The sequence below is a fragment of the Myzus persicae genome, unplaced genomic scaffold (genome assembly GCF_001856785.1).
Source record: "Myzus persicae strain clone G006 unplaced genomic scaffold, MPER_G0061.0, whole genome shotgun sequence".
Classification (NCBI taxonomy): domain Eukaryota; kingdom Metazoa; phylum Arthropoda; class Insecta; order Hemiptera; family Aphididae; genus Myzus; species Myzus persicae.
The window spans coordinates 295,874-308,488 of NW_019100814.1; the positions used below are offsets into that span (position 1 = coordinate 295,874).

The following is a 12,615-nucleotide window of genomic DNA, read 5'->3' on the forward strand; positions in this document are numbered from 1 at the left end:
ACTATTGATAATTTATAGTACGCATACAGTTATATCGGTTTAAGTGTATTATTTGAAAGTAAAAAGTGATGTTTATTTAAAATGTTAAAGTAATTAATAAAAAATAATTATGTATTATTGTTTATACCTATGCTATAATATTATATTGCCGATTTTAATATTTAGACGAATGGTGCCTGATTTGTTATTTTGTAGATTATTAATATATCACTTGTTAAACTGTCGTAGGTACATGTTAATTTTAAATACACTACCTCTATTTTTTATAAACTCAAACGTGAACAATTTTTACAAATATTTAAAGCTACGTTTTGTATCCCATCTGATTGCTGCCCATGCAATGAGTATAGAAATGAACGATTAGATTATTCCATTAGCACGGCTAAAAAATATATTTTGTCAAATTTAAAAGGGTTTTCGATGAATAAATATATACTTAGGGATAGTGGCCCGCAGGATGACCGGGAATAAAATTTAGTAGATGTTTTAATCGACGGGTTGTTTTAAAACTAAATACCTAGCAACACTGCCACACTGGTGGAAATCGACGAGGGGGCATCGAATGCGTAAATGCGTAAATGCGTAATCGATTGCGCACATTGGCCGTGCGGGAAAAGTGTACTAGGATAGTGTCGTACACCGATTATGCATTTATAACAACACGTTCGACAATATAATAATACGAAAACGTTTGAATATATTATATACGAACCTACGTCCTGCATTAACATCCACGGGCGACGTGTAACCTTCCGAATTCGACGGACAGCGCACGTGATGTGTATGCCCGTTAAAGTCTAAACCGCACTATGCGCTTATATTATTAATATATTATTAACTCAGCTCTCTGGCCGTGTCATAATATAATGATATGATGATATACATGTATATAATATGTCCATGTTCGATACCGAAATCGGTTGATTGATATTGATCGTAAATGAGAATGTGCCGCGCCGCGACGGTGGTGCAGTGTGGAGATTGAAAACCGTCCCGAAGTATTTCATATTATACTTTGGTTGTTTAGAAAAATGTAATAAAAGTCTTATTAAATTTTTTTCCTTTGCTCGCAAGCCCCGAACGGGAAATCCGGGGAATGGAGTGGCATAGTTTTTTGGGTAGACGGAAAAGTCACGGTTTTGGCGGAAATTAAACCGTAGTACCGTTACCCGCTGATAAAACTAATTTCTCAGGAAAAAGCTCACTACCACTATGATTGTCTTTTACCGATATACCTAACACGAGCTTATACTTACTAAACTTTAAAAATGAGTAGCTCTGTAATGTTGAAGTTTACTTTTCCTCCCATTCTCCTCAATACCCCTACTGTATAACTAGATATTGGATTAACCCCTTAGTTTTCTAGTTACAAGGTTAGTTGACTGATTTTACTTTAAAATACATTCTGTACATATTATTATCAATGTATCATATTATTGTAATTTGTAAACGATTTAATATTGTTCGTAAGTATATTATAGCAGTGATGATACGCATACCGTTTTGGGCAAAACGGAAATTCTTTATGATCGTATTACATTTTTCTTTCAAATTCTATTAACATAATTAGAATCATGAACAGTTCGGTATGCGTGCGTCACGCCGAACACCGCCTGCCCACCCGTACTACCACCTCAGACCTGCACAATGATAAGTAGGTACGTGTGCATAAGATAAATGTTAATTTCATTTTGTTTTGCTGAAAATAAAGAGTAAAATATTTAAACATTGGTTGTAATATAAACATATGAAAATAATGTACTCTCGTAAAAAAATGTTTACAAGTACACTCATTCTTTATTATTTTTTATTTTTATCTGTACGCCTCAACTGCTAAGATTATTGGCGTTTCTAAATATACATTACAATTAAAGTTGTACGTAAAATATTTTAAATATGATGTATAAATGGTTTAAATTATTGTAATTACATAATTATAAGTATTATTATGGGTACAACTTGTAAAAAATATGTATCATATAGATTAACTTAACTACTGCAGTTCAAATATTACTATATTTTCCCGGTCACCTAGTCAAATGCAAAAATGAAAATATGTTCGAAGATTTAAATGTTGATCAAATTAATTTTGATCTCGACATTAAGAATATTATTTGTAAGCTGATATTAATAAAATACAAATTTTATTGATGTGATGTAAATAAAATAACTCTTAAAACAGTTAACCAATTAATGTTATAAACCTATTCTAAATCTGAAAACCATCTTGAGCGCTAATATTAGTTGTTGACTAGTAATAATTGTATAGTAATGTTTATTATAATATACGATAATAGAATACTTTTTAATACGAATTGTTCAAATGTAATCGTTCTTTGACGTTTACAGAAATGTTAGTATGTCTATAGGGAGATTGTTTTTTGATTTAACTTTGTAAAATTGGTGCTTTTAACTTCTAGTAGACTACGGTTTAGTGACAGAGAATAATATAATAACTTTTTATTAATTTAAAATATCTATCAAAAAAATATATATTATATTATCAACATAATTTTTTTATTATACATGTTTTAAATTAGAATTTCAGCAAAATCTACCGTTTTTGTAATTCTTGACTGTATTATTAATGTACATATTTTGGTCGTTGTTCTTCTTTTAATAAAATGTGTAGTTTCGGGTTTTAATACCCGACATTTTTTAATACAAGGTTTATTCCATCGTGTTCCTTCTAATAATTATATCTAGAAAATCTTGACTGAAAATGTTTTTACCAACGCTCAAAATGTAATGCTTTGAATTTTTAAATTATATAACAATGTTATTTTTAGATTACTTTTTGTAGAAATTTCTGTTTTAAGTATTATAATATTGCAACAATGTATTAATTATGAACATTTAACCTATTTGTGATACATCAAGACTGATTCAATTCGTGTGTCTATATTATGTTTAGTAAAACTGAAAAAATATGTGCACTGAATTCAGCTATAATGTCAAATATATTGTACGTTATTATATTATGATTAAACATAATAGCAGGTGATAGGCCCTTATAATTTATTAAGCCTTACAAATAAATACTTTATACTAATGTTAAAGATTATAATAATTAAAATGTAAGTTAAGAGTCTTAGATAAAGTATGTAGAAGCAGTGGACAGTTTCGTTTATAATTTATAATCAAGTTAATAATATTAAGTAGGTGACATTAAATGTTATTCACTGCTATTTCGTTTACAATGATCGTAATTTCTATTTTTAATGTATTTAAATTAACTTGAAAAATAGTCACAGCAAACAATAATGGTGAGAAATATAATTTTCATTAATTTAATACCAAACATATATTACTATTATAACAGGCCATTTAACAAGAAAAAATAAAGTTCAAAGAAGATATTTTTTATATTTTTAAATAATATAGATTCGTCGAAGAAAAATAAAATAAAGGAAAACGATTTTAAAACTCTTTTATGGAGATTCTTTTAGTTGGAACTATTTTAATGAACTAATATTGTGAATAGTTTTTAATTATTTGTATTATTTTCATAATATTAACTGAATTCTATCTAAAATAAAATCTTTAAACAATTTAAAAAAAAGAAAAACAAACAAATAAAGTACAAACCCTCAAAAGATGTTTGTGGTTTTTTATAAGGTTCTTGACAACAAAAGGCAGTATTTCATTGAATATATAATATATTTATATTAACGGTTTTTTTAACAGTCGGAGCTTTTAACTTTAATTTTTAACGTATTGTTAAAAGTTGACATAGAAAATTGAATTTACGGCACTTTAGTTTCTTTGCAATATTTCACAGTACTTAAGAATTATTTTCAAAGAAATATGTATTGAAGGTGATAAATTATCATTTTAAAAATAGGTATCGAAATACTCAATGCTCACTAAATTCTGTATATATTTGCGTAATAAATTTATCGATGCTATATATTACAATATGGACACCAATAGCCAACATTTATTTCACGTAATGAATTGCGATTTCACCGCATGATTTATGTACTTATGCATGGTAGACTTAAGAGGGTGCCAAGATCAACGAATAATTTTACTTTAAAAAACATGTACACGCACTTTCAACTATACGTTATCCTCTACATTTGTCGTATTATATATTTTACAATAGTTGTACCTAATTTATTACTAGAAATCCCACGCCAATATATTTAGTACACGTTTCCAAGGTTCCTCCGCAGAAATATTGTCGTCTTTTTGCATAGGTCAAAAGTGGTATATTGAAACAGGACCAATATTTTATATTTTTTTTCCATCCGCATTGCAATTATCTGGAAATTATTGTCGAATTGTGTTTGTTCATACACAATACGTCGAACCTGATCACATGGAATGTCCTTTAAGTAGCAACTCGGCTGCCAGTTTTTTTTTTAGTATAATAAACAGATTATTATCTTAATTTATTTTATTTTTAATAAAATTGTAAATATTGATATACCTAACGAAACGTACCTATAAATCTATGATCTATTATGCACTAAAATTTAAAATCTTATTTTATTTGAAAAAAATGTAGCCAGCCACCAATTCAGAATTCTAAATTCAAGCCTCAGCGTTGTAACATCTTGTGAATTGCGACAATACAGTAAACTGTATATTCATATAGGACACATCCGAAGGTGAATGCATGAAGCTATGATAAAAAATATGTATCTCACCTTGTAAGGGCGACGGCGAACAAAAAATGCAACCTGCAAAATTTGAAGTATAGCCCCGCTCCATAGTAATATAACCGAATGATGTCGATAAAAAATGAAATGTTCGTTTTTTATTGACGACCTCATAGTGCAAGAGTCGCGACTAGAATCGAATCCAAGCCGTAATTTATGATAATTTAATGAAAACGTTAACAATAGAATACACTTAACGAGCGCTGAAAAAATACATGTTACAACTATTTTAGCCACCGAAAAACGGTGCAAACAACATATACCACGGTCGCGGTGATTCAGTGATGCGATTTACAGACATTAAATACGAGAATGAAAATAATAATCTCTTAAAGGTGTACGATCAGCGTATGATAATATACTTTGGGTGCACTTATCGGAATCGTTTTTTCGTTTATGGGAGTCTGAAATGGCATAAAAATTGCAAATACGTACTACGCGGGTCGTTGGTGAATGGCGGTAGAAAAAAGTCCTCAGAAAAGAAATGCCGGTCAAAAAGTCCGAGACACAAAAAGTCCGCCGTAAAAAGTCCCGAACATAAAAAGTCGTAAATAAGTCCGGTACTCTAAGTGCTTTTCGAAAGTATTTGAATACAAACAAATCCATATGGAAAAACTCTTTAACTTCACATCAAAAATTCACAAAAATTAAATTCTCCAAAAACTATTTATTTCATAAAAAAGTATGACATACCTGCACAGTCTGTAAAAAATAACGATGATGTCAGTATTTTCCGGTTCATTCTATACGTGATTTCCATACGTATACGTTACGATTACAATAATATGCATAACCTACACACACTACTTTATGTTTGTTTTGAAGATTTTTGCTCTTTTTTAGGCCATTAAGCAATTTAAACAAATGATTACATAGTTGAAGGAACTAACAAAATGTCAAACTGTATACTGACAAAAACAACAACTGTTATGTATTAAATACAATAGTATTTCAATAAAATATCTACGACATAGGTACCTACCTATATATTACAACCTCTATGAGCTACATAAAAGTAAAAGGAATGGTACTTACTTTTCGATTTATGTGTGACAATATTGGTATCATTATGATGATGATCAAAAATAGACATTGACACTTGCTCGCGAAATTCGAGCAACGGTCCAAGTTCTGCAAAAAAAAGTAGTTATACATATAATATATTATATCAACTGACAAGTATAGTGATATTACCATCATAATGGTACCTACGAGATTAGTTGTTTATTTCGTCAGTTAAATCAAATAATTAAAATCTCTATCAATATACTAATAAATCGGAAAGTTAAAATATATATTGTTGAACACATCGGATTTTATTTATTCATTTTATTTGTGTAAATTTTTTTACTTTTCCCTGATGGATGGTCAAGTACCGGACCTTTTTTAACCGCTGACTTTTTAACAACGGACTCTTTTTGCGCCGGATTTTTGCTGACTTTTAGGCAGTCTACAGTTATAGGAGGGACGTCGGACACGACGCTCGCATTTTTTTTTTTTTTCAACGATTTTTCGTTTGCATAGTGTGCTATATCGATGTAATCTGTAGAACATTTTTACGAAAAAAATACTCGTCGTTGCATATTATATTTAGATGACAAAATAGGAAATAGATGACACGTCATCTGCAGAAACGTTCTCACGACGATGATCTATAACTGCACAAGACATATTATTATACACATGACGACGACAATGGCGCTCAATAATATAATAATAATAATAATACGTGATGTTCGTGCCGCGTGATATATATATATGTATATATATATATATATATATACCCAAACAGTAAGCAAAATATTCAGACGGAGTTCGAATTCCAGAAATCATTCAACTACAGCCAATGCTCATAATTTTAATTTATTAGAATCCGCGTTGTCCGTATTTCGAACCACCTACGCGAGATCCGTCGGCCGACCGACCGAGTAAATCTCCACAATCCAGCACCGGGATCTGACCGAAAATATTTGCCGAAATTTGCAAGTTAAAACGCATTATATGCAGGATGCGTCGCCAAGCATTTTGTCACCGTCAACGACTTTTTTAAAATCGATGCGTTTTCCAAATACGATTTTAGTAAATCGTGTAACTGGCATTCCTAAAGTCCCAAATGTATTAAAGTTTTAAGTAAAATGTATTTTGTTTTCGTGTTACTTTAAAAATTTGAGATACCCAATTTATACAGAAACTTGTAGTTTATGTAAATTTGACGCATCACTTATATAAGAGAGCATGTTAAAATAGTTATAGGTATAAACATCTAAGTTTATATTATGCAGGAAACGACTGTATAAAGCCAATAAAGTATAATATATTTTATTTGATTGGCTGATGAGTAGAATTGTATTATACCTTATACGTACGAGAAAAAGATCACGACAAGACACTTATTGTACGTACGTTATTCTAGCCCCACGCAATTAAATTTTTCAAATTTGTTATACATAACTATTTAGCACGTGATTCGCGCATGCATATTGGTATGACCATTTCCAAAATTTTGCACAGCATTTTTTTTGTTCAATTCATAGGTTAAGAGAAACGTTTACCATGCCTGCCCACACTTGAAAAACAACTTTTTTGCAAATTTGAGATGGCCGAAAAAACCATGTCTAGACATTATTAAAATTTATAATTTATTATCATTATTTGAGTACATTGTGACATAATAATTATTTATAATAACTAATGGTTGCGTGTGTGCGGGGGTGATTACGCCTCGACGACCGACTCGATCCAAGCGTCCATCCTGGACACGTCGCGTGCATACAATTTTTTTAATACTTCTAAGGCGAGGGTCCTGCGTCTCAAAGTCCACGTGGACTCCATCGAATTGACGTGTGATAGTTTACTAAGAAAAAACTGCTGGACTCTGCTCAAGTACTCCTCAACGCGATCTGCGATCTGTCGCCATCCGTCGTCAGTCTGTCCATCACCACTGCAACTCAACATCCGCACGCTGTCGACCCTCAAAGCGATGAACTCTTTGTCGAAGGATTTATACTCTTTGCCGATCTGCACTTCGTAGTCCACCTTTTCGCAGTTCTTGTCACGCAGCTTGGTCTTAAACACCTTCACCAAACGAATTGAAAATTTAAATTTAAAAATATGAAATGAGAAACATAGTATAATCCTTTCCCACATAATATTTCTTGTGGATGTTTTTGTGATGAGTTACAAAGTAACATAATATGTGTATTATATAAACTAAGTACTTATAATAGTATTGGCAGACTTTCAATTTTTTAATCAAAATAAAGTGTTTCTGGCAAAAACAACTGTATTAAAAAAATAGAATTGCTCGATAAGTATAGGTAGTGTATTTAATTAGTTAAAATAATATTGTATAAATTATCAGATTAATTATATTGTAAAATTAATATTTAAAAAAATTGTTGTTCAACAACCGTCTGAACGTACCCGAAATCCAAAGTCATGATTATAAAAACATAATATTATCATTCGGGTTGATCGGTATCATAAAATCATCTCAAAAAATAATATTAGTTTGGTCACAATATTATATAATATTTTGTGATAAATAATAAAAATTAAAAAAATTCAATCCCAGACGTGTGCGTAGTATTTCACCACTCAAATGTGTACACAATGAATGTATTAAACAATGTAATAATATAATATATTGTATAACATTATACAATGTTGTATTCAAGAGGGAACGTCTAGTAAGCTTCTTGTAGTAGGTAACGATTTTATTTTATAACTAACGCAAAACGTTAAAAAAATCTATGCAAAATGTAAACTACCCAAGAAAAATATGAACATTTCAAGTTTCAACAATATGACCAGTGACAGAATTTCATTGTGAACGAAAGAAGAATTGTATAATTTAATTTATAACAGGCCAAAACAGCACGTTCCGGCCGAGATGTTACTACGATGGAGGTTCCATATTATTGACTTTAGTTTTTATTTTCTAGATTATCGGTATCTAGCCATGTCGGAATAATTTCTTATGATAAATGATACCTATTTTAATATTAGTTGAATTGTCTCCACGTATGACTACATTATTATTCATCGTTAAATTAGAAATTATACGATTTATAACAATATTCGGCTACAATCCCAATGTAGGCTCATCAAGTCACCAGATATTAATAACGAAGGTATAATTTAATGTGTTACTAAACAGCGTGATTCACCAAGCACGATCACACCAATCTTTTTCATTTAATAACGATTAATATTAAATTCACTCAAATTCTGATTTTTGGAAAATTTAATTGATATAGTTAAAGAATTTTTTTTAAATTAATGATATTTTTTGTACTAATTAAAACTATGCTGAAAAAATCGTCTGTTTTTTAAATAAGAACCCCCCTCTTCCTTTGTTACTGTAAATTATTTAGTGGACAATTTTTAAGCACCCAATTCAAATTCGAACTAGTAGTTTTTCAGTTAAATAGTCCTTAAAAATAGCTTAACAAACATAACAAAAATATGTTATATTCTAATTTCGGATATAGTATTTATTATAATATACTTGGACCATTTTTATGTACTTTAAATATTTATGAATGAACCATAAATTACTAACAATTAAAATTTACATTAGTCTCGTATTTTCTAAACTCATTATCATGGTTTAATTATTGTCCTAAGGGTTCATACAGTTAAACAACCCAAAACAACTCATTTTAGACTTCTGCAACCTTCGTACAAAACTACAAACTACAATATTTTAGTACATAATATATGGTTACGTTTAAGTGGTTTTACGTGATGCCTTCGCAGAATAATTTTTAAATTTCCTAAAATTTCAGAGAGACCCCTTAGTCCTCCTGGCCACTCCACATCTATTGTAATAATATTATGATACAACCTAATTTTAACGGAACGCTGCGCCGCTCGGTACCAAAGTTACGAAGGAGTTTTCGTTATAAAGAGATTTCTATCTTATTGGGTGTCCGTTATAAGGAGGATTTACTGTGTATTCATGTGTGCAGAGGATGCGTAGTAGAATATACTCACCTTGATCGCACCCTTCAGACGGGCGTTCTCAGCTCGATACCCTTTCGTCGTCGATGCTTTTTCCTTCGCGCAATCGGTCGACTGATTGCCTTACAACCGACGGAAAGTTCGGTCCAATACGGTCCGATCCAAGCGCGTCGGCGGCAACTCTCGTTTTTTCGCTGCAGGGGACAAAAAATAGCGCTGCGCGTGTTTGTTCCTCTCGCATGCGACCGGCGACCACGCCGACAAGCTTTCGGTCGACTCAGATTGATGCAGAAAATGCATTTCGTGGAGCAAGTTATCTTTGTAGGTAACTATACTGATATAAAAATTGTGTAAGATAAAAACAATCCCAAATCCGTGAAAGTTCGAAAACTATAACAATTATAAATAATAGTATGCAATAGGATCAAACAGCTATTGGTCAAGAGGCAGCCGCGGTAGATCGTCGTCGTGGTAACCAAAAATATAGAAATTGTAGCTTATCACAAAAATACAAATGTTGGTCTTATTCACTCTATATTATATGTTTGAATAATGATAAATTAACTTTAGCAAGAATTTAATCGATACTTTTTTTGGAGCATGACTTTTCACCTGGAAAAAAAAGATTTAAAAACCCGATTTTGTACCAATGAACACTTACCTACTGTATTTAGTAGTTCGTTTGACTGTAAACAGTTATGAGAGAAATGGTAGTTCGTGGTACAATTGTGTGAGACTAATGTTTATACATATTTTATAAATTATTGAAGATTTAATACAATTTTCAAGAAAAAACTATTAAATTGTAAAACTATTTTCTCAACTAATAATATCAAAATACAATTTAAGACTGTTGAAAGCGAACCATTTGTAAGGAGTAGGATTTAAGCAATATTCTATAAGACTATATTCATCGCGAATGATGTGTGACTGTGTGTGTAGTAACTGATCATTAGTGTGCGTGAGTACCCCAAACGCTGTATGTAATTAACTGCCAAGATTCTTGGAAATCCGTAGTGTACGTACGCGCAGTCACACGTCACTATACTTTGCGATCAAAAGAGTTTCGACATGATAGTCCTAAAAATCGGAATAGAAATTCACCCGATTTTAATTATGAAAATATATTTGAGTTCCTTCTTCTTTTTTCAGTTCAATTCAGTTTTCAACAACCTTAGAATTGATTACTTATATATCATTACAAAACAAATTATATTTTATGTCTTAGAATCTTACATCTTAAGACTTTCGAATAGTACTAAGCCTAGACCAAAAAATATTGTGAGTTTAATATAACTTATGATAACATAAATATACTCCACATTCTGTTGTACTCCTCGCCAAAGGAAATATGGGAGGGGGTGGTGAATCATCCCATTCATTATTATAAATTTAACTAGGAGAAGAATTACGTGTTTTTCGGAACATTATTTAATGTGCACATACTGACCATGCATTATAACGACATACAATACAACACTATATCTATAAAACATGACATGGGAATCTCGTGGAAATCGCATAAGTCGGCGGCCCATTGCTGTGAGACGGACGTTAATAATAATAATAACAATAATAATAAACACAATGGCAGCGCTAATAGCGTGTGTCATCCTGGCCCAACGTGCCCGGACCGGTCGCGACATGCATCGTCGCAGCCGAAAGATCTCATATTGATAAGTAGTATTGCAGCAGCAGCAGCAGCAGCAGCAGAAGAGGAAGAAGCGAAAGGTAGAAAAAAAAAAAATATATGTACAATAATTGCGTTTTCTGAGATGGCCAGAAACAATAAACGACGACCGACAGAGCAACCCCAAATGACGGTCAATTTCATTGTCGCGCGGGTAAAGAATAATAATAATAATAATAATAATACGAGAAAAGAAAACGAAAACGTAATCGAATTTCGAAGGACACGGAGCATAATACGCGTGCACACATCTCGCCTATATACGTACATACATATATATATATATATATATATATATATTCAGATGCACGTCGTGTTCACGGTGTTTATTGCGTAGGTGCAATGTACGTATATAATATGATAATATTATACGTAGGTACACATCACCCGAGTAAATTAAATTATTGTTTTTCATTTCTATACAGTCTCTGCCGCAGTGGGTAACACAATACGGCGACGATTTGTTATTCGTATCTCGCGCGACGCGGAATATTGACTCGTCGTGAATTGCCCGCGGAGATGGCAATACTGCACAGGGAGACGGGAAATAATATTATATTATATTTTTGTATACATAAAATACGAGGCGGGTATTGCAATATACACCGCAGCAAGTCTCACCTGTGCAAATAATAATATTTTTTTAATAATATAGCCGGCGATTGCCGGGTATGGGTATCATTGGCGATTGGACTTCATCCAACGACATTTTGAAATCTGAGAGGTTTTGCGCCGTTGTGGCATAACTTCACTATACATATATTATTACATTATATTATATTTCTAACCGCTTTTCTATACTACGACGAATGCCTTTATATTGATATTTGCACATGCCTCCAGACTGTAGTAAAAACGACCGCCGAACAAAAAAGGTCTTGTATTTGTTTTTGTCATCGTATCCGAAGACGACGAGTGCCAAAAAGTAAACTTTATGTTCGCTGTTATCACCTTCACCGCAGTTATTTGCGATGATATCAATAATATTATATTATAAATGTTTAGTACACTTACAATAAATAGTTTATAAGTCTGGTAGAAATATAATACTGTAGTAGTCGATACTATTGCGCACATAGTGGTGTGTTTATCAGTTGTATCTTTTTCGTAATGCTGGATATAGTACTTCGAATTTATTTTATTTTTGTGCAACGTTGCCAAATTTTCAAATTTTACAGTTGTTTAATAAAGCTAAAGAAACAAAATAAATCTGAACATAAAATGCTACAGCTACAAAATGTATAACGACCGATTTCGTAGTGCTCACTACTCACTCACCGACACAAGTAGATA

At 31.7% G+C, this 12,615-nt stretch overlaps 1 pseudogene; it reads right to left on the bottom strand.

Moving 5' to 3' along the window:
- Positions 1-7,367: 7,367 nt before the first annotated feature.
- Positions 7,368-9,957, bottom strand: LOC111026260 (annotated as a pseudogene).
- Between the last annotated feature and the right edge of the window lie 2,658 nt (positions 9,958-12,615).